Source organism: Schistocerca cancellata, chromosome 2 (genome assembly GCF_023864275.1).
Source record: "Schistocerca cancellata isolate TAMUIC-IGC-003103 chromosome 2, iqSchCanc2.1, whole genome shotgun sequence".
Taxonomy (NCBI): domain Eukaryota; kingdom Metazoa; phylum Arthropoda; class Insecta; order Orthoptera; family Acrididae; genus Schistocerca; species Schistocerca cancellata.
This window is the reverse complement of record NC_064627.1, coordinates 957,454,469-957,475,364: the sequence shown is the minus strand read 5'-3', so window position 1 is coordinate 957,475,364 and position 20,896 is coordinate 957,454,469.

Genomic DNA, 20,896 nt, shown 5'->3' with positions numbered 1-20,896 from the left:
CTGTCTCACTCCCTTCCCAACCGCTGCTTCCCTCTCATGCCCCTCGACTCTTATAACTGCCATCTGGTTTCTGTACAAATTGTAAATAGCCTTTCGCTCCCTGTATTTTACCCCTGCCACCTTTAGAATTTGAAAGAGAGTATTCCAGTCAACATTGTCAAAAGCTTTCTCTAAGTCTACAAATGCTAGAAACGTAGGTTTGCCTTTCCTTAATATTTCTTCTAAGATAAGTCGTAAGGTCAGTATTGCCTCACGTGTTCCAGTATTTCTACGGAATCCAAACTGATCTTCCCCGAGATCGGCTTCTACTAGTTTTTCCATTCGTCTGTAAGGAATTCGTGTTAGTATTTTGCAGCTGTGGCTTATTAAACTGATAGTTCGGTAATTTTCACATCTGTCAACACCTGCTTTCTTTGGGATTGGAATTATTATATTCTTCTTGAAGTCTGAGGGTATTTCGCCTGTTTCATACATCTTGCTCACCAGATGGTAGAGTTTTGTCAGGACTGGCTCTCCCAAGGCCGTCAGTAGTTCTACTGGAATGTTGTCTACTCCGGGGGCCTTGTTTCGACTCAGGTCTTTCAGTGCTCTGTCAAACTCTTCACGCAGTATCGTATCTCCCATTTCATCTTCATCTACATCCTCTTCCATTTCCATAATATTGTCCTCTAGTGCATCGCCCTTGTATAGACCCTCTATATACTCCTTCCACCTTTCTGCCTTCCCTTCTTTGCTTAGAACTGGGTTGCCATCTGAGCTCTTGATATTCATACAAGTGGTTCTCTTCTCTCCAAAGGTCTCTTTAAATTTCCTGTAGGCAGTATCTATCTTACCCCTAGTGAGATAAGCCTCTACATCCTTACATTTGTCCTCTAGCCATCCCTGCTTAGCCATTCTGCACTTCCTGTCGATCTCATTTTTGAGACGTTTGTATTCCTTTTTGCCTGCTTCATTTACTGCATTTTTATATTTTCTCCTTTCATCAATTAAATTCAATATTTCTTCTGTTACCCAAGGATTTCTACTAGCCCTCGTCTTTTTACCTACTTGATCCTCTGCTGCCTTCACTACTTCATCCCTCAAAGCTACCCATTCTTCTTCTACTGTATTTCTTTCCCTCATTCCTGTCAATTGTTCCCTTATGCTCTCCCTGAAACTCTGTACAACCTCTGGTTCTTTCAGTTTATCCAGGTCCCATCTCCTTAAATTCCCACCTTTTTGCAGTTTCTTCAGTTTTAATCTACAGGTCATAACCAATAGATTGTGGTCAGAGTCCACATCTGCCCCTGGAAATGTCTTACAATTTAAAACCTGGTTCCTAAATCTCTGTCTTACCATTATATAATCTATCTGATACCTTTTAGTATCTCCAGGGTTCTTCCATGTATACAACCTTCTATCATGATTCTTAAACCAAATGTTAGCTATGATTAAGTTGTGCTCTGTGCAAAATTCTACCAGGCGGCTTCCTCTTTCATTTCGTAGCCCCAATCCATATTCACCTACTACGTTTCCTTCTCTCCCTTTTCCTACACTCGAATTCCAGTCACCCATGACTATTAAATTTTCGTCTCCCTTCACTATCTGAATAATTTCTTTTATTTCATCATACATTTCTTCAATTTCTTCGTCATCTGCAGAGCTAGTTGGCATATAAACTTGTACTACTGTAGTAGGTGTGGGCTTCGTATCTATCTTGGCCACAATAATGCGTTCACTATGCTGTTTGTAGTAGCTTACCCGCATTCCTATTTTCCTATTCATTATTAAACCTACTCCTGCATTACCCCTATTTGACTTTGTGTTTATAACCCTGTAGTCACCTGACCAGAAGTCTTGTTCCTCCTGCCACCGAACTTCACTAATTCCCACTATATCTAACTTTAACCTTTCCATTTCCCTTTTTAAATTTTCTAACCTACCTGCCCGATTAAGGGATCTGACATTCCACGCTCCGATCCGTAGAACGCCAGTTTTCTTTCTCCTGATAACGACATCCTCTTGAGTAGTCCCCGCCCGGAGATCCGAATGGGGGACTATTTTACCTCCGGAATATTTTACCCAAGAAGACGCCATCATCATTTAATCATACAGTAAAGCTGCATGCCCTCGGGAAAAATTACGGCCGTAGTTTCCCCTTGCTTTCAGCCGTTCGCAGTACCAGCACAGCAAGGCCGTTTTGGTTAATGTTACAAGGCCAGATCAGTCAATCATCCAGACTGTTGCCCCTGCAACTACTGAAAAGGCTGCTGCCCCTCTTCAGGAACCACACGTTTGTCTGGCCTCTCAACAGATACCCCTCCGTTGTGGTTGTACCTACGGTACGGCTATCTGTATCGCTGAGGCACGCAAGCCTCCCCACCAACGGCAAGGTCCATGGTTCATGGTTATTCTGATCATCACTAAACTGACACACAATATTTCAGAGCAACGCAATCTGACTTTCAATAATCCCTACAAAAGAATGGCCCTGACTAATAATAACCTATACCTTTCATGAATCATTTCCCTCACAAAAATCTTCGTTACTCGAACTGCTGCAATACAGCGAGCGCCAATACTGCCAGCTAAATAAAAGATTCTAACTACAGAAGGCACTAACTACTGATAGACATAGTTAGCAAATGAAAGATTTTGGTAGAGAACAAACAACGTATTTACCTTAATAGTGTTCAAAAGTCATTTTATATACTGGCCGTGTGATCGTCAGAAAAACGATCACACGGCCAGATCGTCCGCTCTCAAAACTCTGGCATCTGTCTCCCCACATCCACCACTGCTGGCGGCTCACCTCCAACTGCACAACGCTACCCGCTGTTCACATCCAACTGCACAACACTACAATAGCGAATATTCCAACAATGACAACAAACCACAGACTGCACACGGCACAGTCAATGATTTTCATACAGAGCGCTACGTGGCGTTACCAACATGAAAACTTAAACAGCCTACTCACAGTGTTCGTTTCTTCCGCGCGCTGTTCGAGAGTGAAATAATAGTGAATTATTGTGAAAGGGCTCGATGAACTCTCTGCCAGTCACTTAAGTGTGACTCGCAGAGTACCGATGTAGATGTAAATACGGTCCTTAATGTACCGCCAAAGGAAAAAGTCTCAATGTGTTAGGGGCCACATCACCTTCACCAGTACATCCAGTCAAGCAACGTGGAAATTCGTCGTCTAGGTAGCGACGAACATTGGTGCTCCAATGAGGCCCTTCCCGTCATACTGGAAAATGAAATTCTCGGAATGATTAGTCGGTTGTGGGAACAACCATAGCCACAGCAGATCATCAGATCATTGTAAGAGGTACCCGTCACAGGCTTTACATACAGCTTCGTCTCTGACACTGCACAGAAAACATTGACCTTCGACGAATCTTTTATGCGCCACAATTTCACGTCGACTTCCAGTGCGCCTCACCCTGACACTGTGTTGATTCAGCTTTCCAGATAAGTGGACGGTTGCTTAATCAGAGGCTAAATGTTCATGTCCACGTGCCACCTGCGTGGTAATGCGAAATTGAAGGCGGCGGCCATAATCTTCCGCTTTTAATTGTTCCACGAATTGCGGACGGTATTGTCTGAAATGTAACCGCTGTTGCAAAATGTTACACACAGTTTGCTGCGGCATTCCAAGTTCGTGGCTTGTGCGGGCTGGTGATTTTGTTGGATTGCTTACGAATCTTACCCTCACTCTTTGTCAACCGATATTTTTCTGTTAGAAGGGCAACGGTTCCATAAGTTGTCGATACCATCACAAGATGTTCTGTTGACATGGCGGTTCTTTTCCATGATTCTGAATGCACGCTGCACTGTTGCAACAGATACACACCTCGCATGTTCTACAAAAACAAAAAACAAAAACAAAAAAAACCTCTTTTCTCGCATTTGTACTTCACTCGTTGACGCCACCTGGTGGGCACAATGCACACTCGGTGAGCTTACGGTTCTAATCATGCCTCGGGTATATTTTTAGACGTAATACTTCCGAAAATGCAGTACTTAGAAAACGAATGAATCATTTATAGTAGCCCTGTACTTCATGTCATTACGTAAGAAGTAACAACGTTCCATTACGAAACAGACTTAAATTCTGGAACTATCCTCTGACGTCAGGTATTGGCGACACATCAAAATTTGTGCCGGACGGGGATTCGAACCAGGATATCCTGCTAATCGGAAGTGGTCGCCTAACCACTTCGCTATCCGAACACGGCCCCTGCAGCACAATTCCGAGAAACAGGTTGTTTTTATTAAAGGCAAATCGCCGGCCCGTTCCCGAGTGTCTGACACAGACGTCGAACGCGTCCGCCATAGTTTCACAAGGAGTCCGCAGAAATTCGTTCGCCGTTCTGCTCGACATCTCAAGATACCGCCTATGTCCGTATGGTGTATGTTGCGTCGAAGTTTACACATGAAACCATACAAAATTCAGCTAGTAAGCTCTCCTTGAAGGTGACAAACAACAACGTGTGAGTTCTGTAATTTAGTCCTTGGCAAGGTGGAGGATGACAGTTTTCTTCCACGTTTAGCGTTTGGTGACGAGGCAACATTCCATTTAAATGGGAAGGTGAACCCACATTATATGAGAATATGGGGTACGGAACAACCTAATGAAATTGTACAACATGAGAGGGACTCTCCAAAATTTAATGTATTTTGTGCAGTTCACGGGATATGTGTATGGTCCATTTTTCTTTCTCGGTGACACTATGATGTGAAGCCCATATCATAATATGCTTGAGAACTTTCTTTTCTCACAGCTCGAGACTTGATTCGATCGACTTCATTTACCAACAGAATGGGGCACCGTCACACTGGCATCTGTAAGTGCGGGAGTTTGTAAATCAAAGGAATCCTGAGCGATGAATCGGTCGCATTGGACCAAGTGATTCAGCCTTCCATTACTGGCCGCCAAGGTCACCTGACCAAACTGCATGTGATTATTTCTTCTGGGGGTTTATAAAAGACGTTGTTTACGTGCCTCATTTACCAACAACAATGAATGAACTGGGACATCGCATAACAGCAGCTATGGAAGCTGTAACTCAAGACATGGTGGCTGCAGTGTGGGAACAATTTGAATACCGCACTGACATATGCCGTGCATATCAAGGGGTGACAAAATGGCTCTGAGCACTATGGGACTTAACATCTATGGTCATCAGTCCCCTAGAACTTAGAAATACTTAAACCTAACTAACCTAAGGACATCACACAACACCCAGTCATCACGAGGCTCAAGGGGTGACACATTGAACACCTATGAAAAGGTATGAAAACAAAAAACTTTTTGAGTTTCTCATTCATTGTATATGTTTATTAGTTCCAGAAATATAGACGTGCCAAATCGGGTGATTCTTTTTGACATACCCTGTATTATATCGTCATTTTAGCCGGTCGAGGCATGGATACATCATTGATAGTTACAGTGTCTGAGTTTATACAGTGTCTGTATCTTCATAGTAGAATGCATGTATGTCTGAAGGACATTATATTGTGATGAAACAGACTCTGTATAAATATTGACATTGTAGCCATCAATAATAACATTTTCATTCACTTCATTCCAGTGAAATTAATTCAGTACAGCGACAGAGTAAGTGGCGATACAATAGATATTACCTTGTACAACCACAAAACGCTAGATTTTATTCTACATACTTTTTATGACTGTGTTTAATACATCGACATGCGTTTTTTCCTCCCAGCTCATCGTGAAACGAACCTCCAGAAAACACCAGGACATCAGTATACCTCATGCATAACCCATATTCTTAAATGTCTACGATGCGAACCTGCTGAACTGTTGACATTTTGCTCCTGGTACGCGTGTTGAATTTGCTACCTAATTGTTGAAAGACGTAGTGTTATTGAACAGTGGGAAGTAGTTTACATGGTGGGAACTTCTTCCTTCAAGTGTTCGAAAAGTGCATTCAGAGTGTTTCTATTACTGAAATTAATTTTATATATTGCAATTTGACACACGAGATTTTCTTGCAGTCTCTGTTCTTTTATAGCTAGCATACATTGGGTACTTGTACCATAATATTATCAACAGAAACAATTTAATCTGTGTTGTTACCATAGTTCGCCTAAAAATCAATTGATGATATAACCTCGTACCAAGCAACGCAGGCTGCGTAGCAAACCTGCAAAACCAGAACATTCCGAAAGTCAGAAAAACTATTCGTTTTGTTTAAGGTTGTTGGTAATCTGGCTGGTTGAGGGCTGTTTTTGCGATCCTCACGTTCCTTCCATTCTTGCTTCGTGTCTAGGCCCGTCAATAGATACGCCGATGCTCACATTCTCTCCTGCTGAATGTTGTGGTGTACGGTTTCTAACTGCCAGCAGCAGTCACAACGTAAATTAAACACTGCCAACCGCTGGTCACGGCAGAATACAGTGCAGCACAGAAGTATGGAGTGTGAATACAACTTTTACCCTGTCCAGATTTCTAAACTTTGTAAGTTCATAATACGACGAACTTTTCTTTTTAACGTGCGTTAGTAATTTATGATCAATTTTGAGACAGCCTGCACATGTGTCAACAACGGCGGGTAACTGGTCGTTCTGCTTGCTGGTAATTCGAGAGATGTTAAAAATCTGTAACAGTGATTTCCTTACTTTTCTCACTAAGTGGCAAGTAGAGTATCAGCACCTCAGTTACTTGCACAATTTCACGGTGTACTCGTAAACGGCCAATGTAGGCAGTGGTACAATCAAATAATTTCAATTTTACGACGGGGGGACTTATTATTCTTAAATATTGTTGCTAAATGAACCGAGCTATTAACAAGCAACTGTGACAGGTGATTTTAATGCCTGAGTAATGTTGTTAGCGTTTCTTACCTCCTCCCCCCCTCCCCCCCCCCCTCCACACACACACACCCATGTACGAGGTGCGACAATAAAGTTATGATACTGATGTGAAAAAAAATGTTACTTACCGTTTTAGTCAAGTTTAGTTTGACTCCTTCAAAGCAGTTCTCTTCTGATTGCACACACTTTTTTCAGCGCTTCTGCCATTGATGGTAACATTTCTGGAACTCAACTTCTGTAATATCCTCCAAGACCCAGCTTTTTGGACATCTTGCGTTGTTTGAAACTGGTGTCCCTTGACCGCCGTTTGACTCTTGGAAATAGAAAAAAGTCGCACAGAGCGATATCTGGTGAGTAAGATGACTGTGGTAGTACTGAAATCTGTTTTGAGGTTAAAAATTGCTGTACTGACAGAGCAGTATGGGATGGCGCATTATCGGGATGCAGAATCCTGTTCAAAATGGTTCAAATGGCTCTGAGCACTATGGGACTTAACATCTGAGGTCATCAGTCCCCTAGAACTTAGAACTACTTAAACCTAACTAACCTAAGGACAACACACACATCCATACCCGAGGCAGGATTCAAACCTGCGACCGTACAGAATCCTGTTATCAGTCATGTAGGCACGGACACGATAAACTCTTTTATGAAGTCTTTCTAAAATTTCTTTGTAGTAATATTGGTTAACTTTTTGTCCGGGAGGCACCCACTCTTTATGAACTATTCTCTTGGAACCAAAGAAGCACACATACATGCATTTCACTTTTGACTTTGACATGCGATCTTTTTTTGGTCTGGGTGATCCCTTTAGGCACCATTGCAAAGTTTGGCGTTTTGTCTCTGGATCGTACTGAAAAAACCGACTTTCACCGCCAGTGGTGACACAGGTTTAACAGGTCGGCTGCCACATTTTTCCGTGTTTCTCGCTGTTGTGATGTGAGATTTTTGGGGACCATTTTTGCACAAATCCTTCTCATACCAAGATCTTAAGTTATTATTATATGAACCGTTTCTCGATCGATGTTCAGTTCTTCTACGATCATTTTGACGAATAATCTTCGATCAGATCGTACGAGTTCACGCATCCTGGCCACGTTGACATCCGTCTGTGAGGTTGATGGTCGTCCTCTGCGGTCTTCATCTTCAACATTCGCTGTGCCTTCTCTAACATTTTATGTCAAGGAAAAACTTGAGCTCTTGACATAACCTCCTCTCCAAAAGCCTTCTGAAGCTTACCATAACTTGTCGTCGCGTTTTCACCCAATTTAACACAAAAAGAAATGACATACCGTTGCGGAATATTCTGCGGTTCCATTTCCATGACGAGAGACACAAACACCTGTTAACTTACTACAGCACAACTCACGACTGAGTAGTTACATCGAAGTGCTGCTTGGACTAGAAGCAGCTTATAGACCAGGGTCAAAGATATTGCGCGTATGCAAGCCTGAAGGGTTGCCACATCTTGCAAAGCAAATCAGTCTCATTACTTTGTTGTAGCACCTCGTATATAGACTCTTATTATTCGTAAACAATTAGTTTACTTTGCTAAGTGAACAGAGCTGTCAAGAATCAACTGTGGCAGGGATTTTAATACCTGTATAATGTTGTTTGCGTTGCTCACCACCTCCCCTTCCCACAAATGTAAGTTTTCCTATCTTTAACCTATATTCTCTGATAAATCATAGGGTCAGCATTGCCTCGCGTGTTCCTACATTTCTCCCGATTCCAAAACAATTTTCGCTGTGAATGACTTCCCATTCTTCTGTAAGTAATTTGTGTTAGTACTCTGTAAGCATGGGTCATTAAACTGATAGTCCGTTAATACGCCCACCTGTCAGCACCTTCTCTCATTGGAACTGGAACTGTTACATTCTTCTTCAAGTCTGCTGATACTTCGCCTGTCTCATGTATCATGCCCATGACGTGGAATACATTTGTTATGACTGTCTTCATAAAGGATATCAGTAATTATTAGAGGATGAAGTCTTTTCTTGGGGCCTTGTTTCGACTTGTCTTTCAAAGCTTTATCAAACACTTCTCATAGCAGCATATCTCCCATCTCATCTACCTCCTCTTCCCTTTTCTATAACTTTTCTTCACTATTATTTCCCCTGTACAGCCGCTCTATATGTTCCTTCCATCATTCAGCTTTATCTTCTTTGCTTAGCACCGGCTTGCCATTTGAGCATTTGATATTGATATCATTGCTTTTTTTTTATCCAACGATCTCTTTAATTTTCCTATAGACTGCATCTGTCTGACCCCTAGTTATGGCATCCGTCTACAGCCTTGCAGTTGTCCTCTAGTCACTCCTTCTTTCTCTTGACTTCTGTCAGTCTCATTTTTTAGACATCAGGATTACCTTTCACCCGTTTCATTTACTGCAGTTTTATATGTATTCCTTTAATCAATTAAATGCATTATCTCTGATGTTATCCAAGGATTTCTTCCAGGCCTTATGTATTTTTTTCTATTTTATCCCCTGCTGCCTGCACTAGATCATCTTTCAAAATAATTCAGTCGCCTTATGTTGTTTCCTTTCCCCTTTTTCAATCAATCGTTGCCTAATACTCCGAGACTCTCGATGTCCTATTGTTCTTTCAGTTTAACTAGGTCCCATCTCCTTAATTTATTCAGTTTTAGTCTGCAGCTATTAAACAATAAATTATGGTTAGAGTCCACATCTGCCCCCGGAAATATCTTACAGTTTAAAATCTGGCTTCGAAATCTCCGTAGTACCATTATATAAACAACCTGAAACATTCCACTGTTTCCAGGCCTTTTCCACGTATACAACCTTCTCACATAGTTTTAAAGCGTAAAGTGTAAGTGATGATTAAATTATGCTTTGTGTACAATTCCGCTAAGTTGCTTCCTCTTTCATTCGTTTTCCCCAGTCCACGTTCTGCTGTTATTTTTTCCGCTCTTTCATTTCCCTACTATCGATTTCCAGTTCCCTAACGTCCCCTAAAGTATTTGACTAATGTCTTTTATCTCATCATACAGTCTTTCAATATATTCATCATATGTGGAGCAATTCAGCATATTTATTTTATCTCATCATACAGGCTTCAAACTCTTCATCATCTGTGGAGCTAATTGACACATAAGCTTGTATAAACTTAGGTGACTGTTAGTTCCGTGTCTGTCTTTGATATGCTAATGCCTTTGCTATGGTGTTAAAAATAGCTCACCCGCATTCCTATTTTCCTGCATTACCTGTGTTTGATTTTGTGCTTGAAATGGAGTACTGACTTGACCACAATTCCTGTTCCTCGTAGCTCTCCATTTCACTAATTCCCGTTACTTCTAACTAACTTCATGATATTAATTTGCTTTTTTAAATTTTCTAAACTAGTTACCTAATTAAGGGATTGAATATTTACGTCCCGACGCGTAGAATGCTAGTTTTGTCTTTTTCTGATGACGCTTTCGGAGATCGTAATGAGGGACTATTTTTCCTCCTGAATATTTTACCCAAGAGGTTTTCATCATTTAAGGGTTGTAGTTTCCTTTTGCACTCAGCCATTTGCAGTACCAGCACAGCTATAAACTAACGTTACAAAGCCAGATCAGTAAATCTAGACTGTTGCCACTGCAACTACTTAAAAGGCTACTGCCCCTTTTCGAGAACCACAGGTTTTTCTGGCTTCTCGAGTTATACGCCTCCGTTGTGGTTGTACGGACGGTACGGCTATCTGTATCGCTGAGGTGCACATGCCATCTCACTTCGGGCAAGGTGCATGGTTCGTGGGTGAACGGTAAATTAGTCGCTAGTTCAATGAAACTTTACCTGCCGCTGCTCACACACGGTCACGAACTGACCCTGCCCGTATCCAGTCAACACTCTTTGCTCGAAGATATTCGCTGTACTTGTTCCGCAGATAAGTACGGGACGATCCACAGGTAGGAACTTTGTCTCCATGCGCTAAACAACAATGCATTTAAATTCAGAAGGTTGTATACTGTGCTACATATGTCACAAAAATGTGTCTATTATCAAAATATTTTGTGGTGAAGCATGCACTATACACTGTAATCGGTCCGTAAATTTAAGTATACGCGTCGGCCACATCATACACTCACGGAAGAAGAGGAAGAATTGCGAGACAGAAATGAAAGCTGGTAGGCGTGTTTCTACGTCTGCAAGAGGTCTATTAAAATTTCACACCAGCCGCAAGAGAATCAGATTTGCTTTAAATACACGCTGTAATGGTCGTGAGCGTTAGTTACCTTTGAGATTGTACGTGGTAAGCCCATGATAGTCAAGAATACCTTTAAGGCGACACAGACGCCATTATAACACCTTCTGAGTTCGAACAAGGTCGCTTCATAGGGCTACGAGACGCTTGATGTTACTGAAGTGACGAGACAACATGTAATCCGAGCTTTTACACAACGACACAAACTCAGCACAATAGGCTGTTGGGTGGCAGGGCTGGACCAAAGTAACACATCAGGCAATCACCATCGACGGTTGCACCGAATATTTTATTTGGTACCTTTAAACAAGAGAACTTGACAAATAAAACCATCACATCTTTAAAACTACCACACGCCTTTAAAAATTACCATTAAGGTGAAAATAAATTACTACAGTTTTAAACATTCACAAAAACGTGGCACTTATGGCCTATTACACATTTACTGAAATGAGTTAAATTTTATATACTCTAAGTTGTAATCATGCTGAAGAACAAGTTACTAAAATTTAACTAATGTGCTCTTTCATTACGACAGTGGTTGTTATTACCAAAATAATTCAGGGTTCAGACAACAATCAGATGCCATGGCACACAACAGGTTACTTAAATGGTAGGCACCACATAATTTAGCATATAAAATGTAAAATTTCATGTGAGCAAAGAAGCTCAGAAAACGGACGCCTGACCGCTCAGCTGTTTCCAATACAGGTTCGACATGGACCCCCAGACGGGAGCAGCAACGGTCACGAACGGGCACGAGAAAATCCCAGAACTAGTGGGTATCTACAACAGACTGACATCTACCTTAAATAACCAGAAACACAATAACTCATTACAACACATCATCAGTAAAATTAATACATGAAATTAATTACAATATCGATCTACTGTCATCGAAGGAATTCTAGTACCACCATCAATAGAATTCGTTTCAGGCTATTAAACACACAATAACAACTGGCCTCTCAATAACTGGTAAGAATTTAGGAAACTACTGATTTCAAAATTATACACATGTCTCTCACACACACTATTAGTTCAAACAGGAAAGTACAGTAATGTTATTACAATTCAGAGAAAAATATATACAGGGAAATATTTTATCTGTATATATATCAATAGCGACTGGCCATTTTAACTCCGAGGTGTGATATAAATACAATAACCAGGCGGTACTTAAACAAGGGCCAGCAAACTGCTTTCAATGGCGGTTAAACCTCGACAGTAGGGTTCTACAACGGAATTTTTGAGCACTACAGGCCCTCGTAAATGTTAATGATCACACCACACACACCTTAAAACATTACGTATTAAACCAGTTAAAAATCAACACATTGAAGGCCAGACTCAGTAGCAGTAGCGACGGCCGCACAACAAAACACAGTCAACCGTACAGAGCCCAGTAGTGGATTCTGACCACAATTTACAGGACAAGCAAGGCCCTTACCCTCTTGCTTGTTCGACGAAGCCAGCCGCCGCAGATCCCAATGCCAGGAGACATGAAGCAAGCGGCAATAACACCAATGGCTTCCCAGTAACGTCTCTTTCCACGCCGGCGATATTTACCATAGCGCCGTCACCGGGGTAACAGCCCCTTTTAGACGTGCCCTGCTTGCTGGCTGACACCGGATCTTAGTTGTCCGCCACAGCTCCCGAAACGCCGTTACTGCTCGGTGTCCAAAAGCAAAATCACTGCCTCTTCCCCAGCTTTTCCTCTCGCTCCCGATCGGCCCGGTAGGTGGCGCCAGCGCGCGCTCTGCGCACCCCGCCGGAAAGATGAGCCATACAGGTGGCGGAAATACCGCTGAACGAGCCACACGGCTCAGTTACTTCTGTGATACTGCAGAAAGAGTTGGCACAAATGTAGCCGCTGTACATAATTGCTCGCAGCTTGAAACGTCCACTTTGAACAATTTATACAAGACTGTGCTTAAACTGACACACAATGTTTTTAGCGCAAAAGAATGGCCCTGAGTAACATTAAACTAAACCTTTCAGAAATCACTTACCTCACAAAAATCTTCGTTACTCGAACTACTGCAATACAGCGAGCGCCACTATTGCCAGCTAAATAAAAGATTCAAACTACGGAAGGCACTAACTACTGATAGGGATAGTTAGCAAATGAAAGATATTAATAGAGAACAAACAATGTATTTACCTTAATAGTCATAATACACTCCTGGAAATGGAAAAAAGAACACATTGACACCGGTGTGTCAGACCCACCATACTTGCTCCGGCCACTGCGAGAGGGCTGTACAAGCAATGATCACACGCACGGCACAGGCGGACACACCAGGAACCGCGGTGTTGGCCGTCGAATGGCGCTAGCTGCGCAGCATTTGTGCACCGCCGCCGTCAGTGTCAGCCAGTTTGCCGTGGCATACGGAGCTCCATCGCAGTCTTTAACACTGGTAGCATGCCGCGACAGCGTGGACGTGAACCGTATGTGCAGTTGACGGACTTTGAGCGAGGGCGTATAGTGGGCATGCGGGAGGCCGGGTGGACGTACCGCCGAATTGCTCAACACGTGGGGCGTGAGGTCTCCACAGTACATCGATGTTGTCGCCAGTGGTCGGCGGAAGGTGCACGTGCCCGTCGACCTGGGACCGGACCGCAGCGACGCACGGATGCACGCCAAGACCGTAGGATCCTACGCAGTGCAGTAGGGGACCGCACCGCCACTTCCCAGCAAATTAGGGACACTGTTGCTCCTGGGGTATCGGCGAGGACCATTCACAACCGTCTCCATGAAGCTGGGCTACGGTCCCGCACACCGTTAGGCCGTCTTCCGCTCAAGCCCCAACATCGTGCAGCCCGCCTCCAGTGGTGTCGCGACAGGCGTGAATGGAGGGACGAATGGAGACGTGTCGTCTTCAGCGATGAGAGTCGCTTCTGCCTTGGTGCCAATGATGGTCGTATGCGTGTTTGGCGCCGTGCAGGTGAGCGCCACAATCAGGACTGCATACGACCGAGGCACACAGGGCCAACACCCGGCATCATGGTGTGGGGAGCGATCTCCTACACTGGCCGTACACCACTGGTGATCGTCGAGGGGACACTGAATAGTGCACGGTACATCCAAACCGTCATCGAACCCATCGTTCTACCATTCCTAGACCGGCAAGGGAACTTGCTGTTCCAACAGGACAATGCACGTCCGCATGTATCCCGTGCCACCCAACGTGCTCTAGAAGGTGTAAGTCAACTACCCTGGCCAGCAAGATCTCCGGATCTGTCCCCCATTGAGCATGTTTGGGACTGGATGAAGCGTCGTCTCACGCGGTCTGCACGTCCAGCACGAACGCTGGTCCAACTGAGGCGCCAGGTGGAAATGGCATGGCAAGCCGTTCCACAGGACTACATCCAGCATCTCTACGATCGTCTCCATGGGAGAATAGCAGCCTGCATTGCTACGAAAGGTGGATATACACTGTACTAGTGCCGACATTGTGCATGCTCTGTTGCCTGTGTCTATGTGCCTGTGGTTCTGTCAATGTGATCATGTGATGTATCTGACCCCAGGAATGTGTCAATAAAGTTTCCCCTTCCTGGGACAATGAATTCACGGTGTTCTTATTTCAATTTCCAGGAGTGTATATATAGCAGTTCATGACAAATTACAAAACTCCGCCATCTCTCTCCCCACATCCACCACTGCTGGCGGCTCACCAACTGCGCAACGCTACGCGCTGTTCACATCCAGCTGCCGCTGCCCAACACTACAATGGCAGACAACAATGCAAACTAGCCACAGACTGCACACAGCACAGCCAGTGATTTTCATACAGAGAGAGCTACGTGGCGGCGGCTTTACCAATATAAGAACCTAAACAGCCTACTTACATAAAGAAAACATAAACAGCCTACTTACAAGCTGTGTTCACGAGAATGTACCGTCGCAGCATGACCATTCTCCGCCGGCCGTGGTGGCCAAGCGGTTAAAGGCGCTACAATCTGGAACCGCGCGGCCGCTACGGTCGCAGGTTCGAATCCTGCCTCGGGCATGGATGTGTGTGATGTCCTTAGGTTAGTTAGGTTTAAGTAGTTCTAAGTTCTAGGGGACTGATGACCTTAGAAGTTAAGAGCCATTTGAACCATTTTGACCATTCTCCGGACTGCCACATAGCATTACCGAGAGAGAAGAGCATCGTGTTCGGCGTACGGCTTTGGAGGATCGTACTGGATCTGCAGCAGCCATTTGAGCAGCATATGACACCGGAGTGACACAACAAATTTCTAGCGATCCGTTACTTCAAGGACAGCTCCGAGCCAGATGTCCTGTAGCGTACATTCGACTGACCCCAAACTGCAGCCGTTTGCGACTTCAGTGGTGTTAAGTGAGAACACATTGGAGGGCAAAGTGGAGGCCTGTATTGTTTTCTCATGAAAGCTGGTTCTGCCTCGGTGCGAGTGATGGTGGTGCGTTTGTTAGAAGGTGGCAAGTTCAGGACCTGCAACCAACCAGTGTGCGTACTAGGCAAACTCGACCTACACCTGGCGTTATGGTCTGGGATGCCATTTCATATGACAGCAGGAACACTCTCGTAGTTATCCCACGCACCCTGATTGCAAATTTGTACATCACTCTGGTGATGCGACCTGTTGTGCTGCCATTCATGAACAGCATTCCAGGGGGGTGTTTTCCTACACTATAACGCTCGTCCACAAAGCGCTGTCGTAAGCCAACATGCTCCACAGAGCACCGACTCTTTCCTGGCCTGCTCGATCACCAGATCTGCCTCCAGTCGAGCACATACGGAATGTCGTCGGATGACAACTCCAACGTCATCCACAACCAGCAGTAGCCGTCGGTGTGTTGATCGCCAAGTGCAACAAGCATGGCACTCCATCCTACAAAGTGACATCTGGTACCTGTACAACAAAATGCATGCACGTTTTATTGCTTGCAGTCAACACTCTGGTGGTTACACTGATTGTTAACGTACCAGCATTTAAAATTTGCAGTGTCCTACCTCTCGCTTTCAATAACCTGTGATCTCGCATTGATAATAACGTAAATGTGTTACCTGGATAAATTGCTCTCGAAATTTCATTACTCTACATTAAATAGTTTTGGCTTGAGATTTCCTTTCCGTCAGTGTGTATCGCCTTCTGAAACCACGACTGTTCATCATTAATTTTTTATTTAGGTAGGTAGTAGTAGCTGTCGCAGCCATTCAACCACATTAAAGTACTTCGATAAAAATGTTAAAAGCAAGTTTCTTTGTCCCTCAATAGCTCGTTAAGAAAGTTCGTTATGAATATTATCAAAATTCTTGCAGTGAATAGTTGTATTTAATCTTTACAACGTATCAGGTTTTCTTCAATTTTGTTGCATGTACAGAATTTTGAAGTCAAATTCCATTTCATTTCAGGGGTGGCCTGTTGACCTGTTGTATTTCCCGAGCGTGAAAAGGCAGATGTATGGTTCAAAATCAAATTGCTCTAAGAGCAATGGGACTTAACACCTGAGGTCATCAGTTCCCTAGACTTACAACTACTTAAACCTAACTAATCTAAGGACGTCACATGCAGCCATGCCCGCGGCAGGATTCGAACCTACGGCCGTAGCAGCAGCGCGGTTCCGGACTGAAGCGCCTAGAACCGCTCGGTCACAGCGGCCAGCGCAGATGTATGCTTACTGCATCCGGTTGACGACTTCCTTCCCGTCTGTCCAATGTATTTGTGTCACAAGACGAGCTTTGAATTTTATACACGCTTAATATGTTAAATTTACTATTTCCTTCTACATTATGCACCAGGCTATATCCAACAAAACTGTTCATTTCAAAAGCTATGTTAACGTTGCATGCATCCAGACGTTCTTCATCATTTGCAACATTTTCTTGCGTTAAAAAAGCAAAGTGACATCTTTTCATCAACAGACAATTGTTTCTTTTCTTCTACTTGTGCATCTGTTTTTTACGATGCATCCTCTGTAGCCTTTATTTATGTTGCCTTCCAAAGCATATTTAGCTCCGTTTATCTTCACTGCTCATTGACCCCCCCCCCCCCTCCCCAGTAGTAAGATTCGAAATATAATGTGTGTACGTGGGGGAGGGGGGCAGGGGGAAAGGGGGGGGGTGGAGGTACGTAATAAGTAAGGTATCAAAATTAGTCGTCATCTGTTTTGTATAAACATATTATCGATTATTGTTAATTGTGGCCTTCGGTCCAAAGACTGATTTGCAACAGCTGTCCACGCTAATCGATCCAGTAAAAGTACCTACAACGCCGAGTAAATGCTGCGACCTACACCCATTTGAACCTGTTACCTACAGTCAACCCTTGGTCTCCTTCTATATTTTTTACTTACTACGGTACCCTCCGTTGCTACGTAAGCTATTCCTTGGCGCCTCAGAATGTGTCTTTTAGTCAGTTTGTGCCATGATTTACTTTTTTCCCCATAAATATGGACAACATTGTCCAGAGGACTAACTGCGATCTGGTGATACGACTGAGTTAAAACAACAGTCTGGATCGCAATAATATTTTATTAACGGCTGGTTTCGGATTCGAGTAGAAGTCTTCTTCAGAAAATAATCGCCATCTGGCTGCCGCTGGCGGCTCCGGTGTGGACACGCGACAGCACGATCGTGAACGACGATGTGCGACGCCCGTGCCGCATCAGCCAGCATTGGCCGAAGGAGTCGCCAGCGTCTTCACCATCGCCGGAATTTGGCCTCTGCATCGGAGACGTCATGGAACTCGCTGTCCGCCGTCGACCTTCACTAAGTTATCTTGTTCTACTTCCGAGTGAACATTAACTTTGACTGTTACGTCATTACAGCTTTCAGCCTATGTTGGACTTTATTAGCGCTAATCATGAACTATCGCAAACTTGTAATGCTTAACGTTTCTCCAAAGGTGGTGTATTTTGGATATGCAGTTCTGAATTAAACTGTTACAATTTGTTTACTTAAGCGACTTTCTCGATACAAGAAAGAACTAAAATTGTGGAAGCATGTGTGGAAACTGGTTATGTTAAGGAAACTCGCGAAATTTTCAGGGTCAGGTATCCGGACAGAGGACTACCAGCAAAGAGAGCAATACAGAGCCTGTATAAAAATTGGTGCACCTACGGATCTGTGCAAAATTTAAGTAGTAGCAGTAAGGTATTCTGCCTTACGACAGGTCTTGTCATGGGTTAAGCCTCTTCCACTTCTGTCTGTGCGCAGCCAGTCTTTTCATTTCTGAATATTTGTCTCCTTTGATATTGTCCAGCAGTTGATATCTTATTTTTCCTCTTCCCCTTTTTCCCTCCACCATTCCTTCTATTCCTTCCTTCAATAAACAGCCCCTCCTCAAACAATGTCCAATCCAGTTTCGTTGTCTCTTTCTGATGACTTTCAGTATGTTTCTTTTTTTCTCCAACTCTTCTTAATACTTCTTCATTCCTTACTCGGTCTTCTCATTTCACTTTTTGCATTCATCTCCATATCCACATCTCTAGTGTCTCCAATCTTCTTTTATCTTCCTTCCTCAGCGTCCATACAAAATTTAAAACGACAAAGAATTCGAACAGTTCGCACGCTAGAAGTTATTGCAGACATTCGCCAAAGAATTATTGAGAGCCCGGGGAAGTCTACTCGTAAACTGTGTAAGTGGGAGGAGTTCTCAGCGGATATTGAAAAATATTAATTTGAAGCCATGTCGGGTGTAGGTTGTGCAGCAGTTGCGGGAGGATGACAGTGAAAAACGTGTAGATTACTGCACGTGGCTTTTGAATAACATTCATGGCCACAACGTTTGCCGGATCTAACAACATGTGATTTTTTTCCTGTGGCGACACTTAAGAGCAAGGTCTGTGAAACAAATCCACACACTATACAGTAACTGAAAGACATCAGCCGTGAATTTGCTGCCATCCATATCCGAACTTTACGACGGGTGTATCCGTATGTGCTTAGACGTGCACAGTTGTGTACTGATGTTGCAGGGGGTAACTTTCAACATCTTCTATAAACGTATATTTCACTGTGTGTTCCATTGTAAATAAATGGTGGGTCCATTTCAGCTCTTTGTTTTTATAATTTCACTGCATTTCCTCTATACTTACACCGGCTACTTTTATCCGCGCCAACCTGTACAAAGGCTAACACGTCATAGTCAAAATGTGAAAACATTTAACATAGCTTTCCAGTATCGAAGTAATACTTCCATCAAGCAAGTAAAATACTGACATGGGAAACTTCATCGCACCCCCCTCAGATTTGGTGGGTAAAATGGCTCACTTTATAGCCCGTCAAAAACGGAACAGAGATCAAGCATGAAAACAGAAAAAAACAGAAAAAAGGTGTACTGAACTGTTAAAAAGAAGCAAAATAGGAACAGTGACCGGCCTAAGCTCAAGATGTGCAACATCGAGTGAAACGTCAGAACCACGTCGTCGTGGCTGTGTGGCTACGGGGTTGGAGAGCGAGAGATCCGAGTTCAAATCTCATCTCTCTCGTGCCCCATTTCTTTTCTTTTTCGCAAAATTGGAAATTTTTCGTCCGGTCATTGACGTGTCTGATCTTCTTCTGTAGTGTTTGGAACTGTCGCATATACACTGGCTATAGACTATGAGTCAATTTGTAGCAGTATATTACCGTCGCAACAAAATGCGGTCAATAAAAATTGGCAACCAATGCTGTACAATCGCAATAAAGTCATGAGATGTTCAACTGACTCTTTTATTAGAACATGTTACGCGTTTCGGGATTACACTCATCTTCAGACATCACAAACTTCAACTGCTTCCTAACCAACCAGGCGTACAGCCTTGACTACTCAAAGAAGTTACAGTCATATGTTATTGGACACTTTCTTTGAGTTGTCAAGGCTTTACGCCTGGTTGGTTAGGAAGGAGTTGAAGTTTGTGATATCTGAAGATGGGTGTAATCCCGAAACGCGTAACATGGTCTAGTAAAAGAGTCAACTGAACATCTCATGACTTTATTACGATTATACAGCATTGGTTGCCAACTATAAGCACAAAAATGATCGCAGGCCTCAGACGGGATTTTATGTCCTGTATATCAAAATGTGGTAAACAGTAAGAAACAGGCGAGATGCTTCGAAGACTTCTTACAGAAATGAAAACAACACGTAAACGGGTGTGAACTATGTTACAAGAAAGGAATTCGAGAGTCGAAACTTCCAAAACGGAACGCAAGGGTCGTTACATGTGGTACTTGTGTAGAACAAATAGGAGATACGTACGTCTGGAGGACTAGAGGCCCGTTTCTAGTACCTCGCTGTTGCAAACGGATGCTACACTATGACACATACACAAATTTGAATACAGGAAACAGACATGTTAGTGACCGAAAGGACAGTTTATAATTTTGTGAATATATATATTGGATACGGGGGCGATTTCAACATGGATTCCCTTACGCAGTCCAGCACCGTCAGCACATAACTACGAGGCCGTTGCGATTCAAATTCGATCATTGTTGCACATCTTGAGGTTGGGCCGTTCACTGTTTCGATTTCACTTCTTTCTACACAATTCAGTACACCTACTTCCTGTTTTCATGCTTCCTCTGTGTTCAGTTTTTGACGGGCTGTCTGTTGGCCCATCTTACCACTAAATCTGAGAGATAGAAGATGTGAAGTTTCCCTTGTTAATGCACTCGTCTAGTCGAGCGGAAAGTGTCTCAATAAGAATTCCAAGTCCGAGAACAGGAAAGAACTTTCAGATTCTCGCAGTGTAACCGTATTCGGAAAAAAAACTTGGCCAATTACTAAGGATCACTGACTATAGGCTTCAGAAATACACTTCAAAATACCGCTTCCGTCTAAGAGATTACAAAATGCTGAGGCGTCGCAGCTAGGGCGCGATCGCCAATTTGTCTATTAAAGCTTTC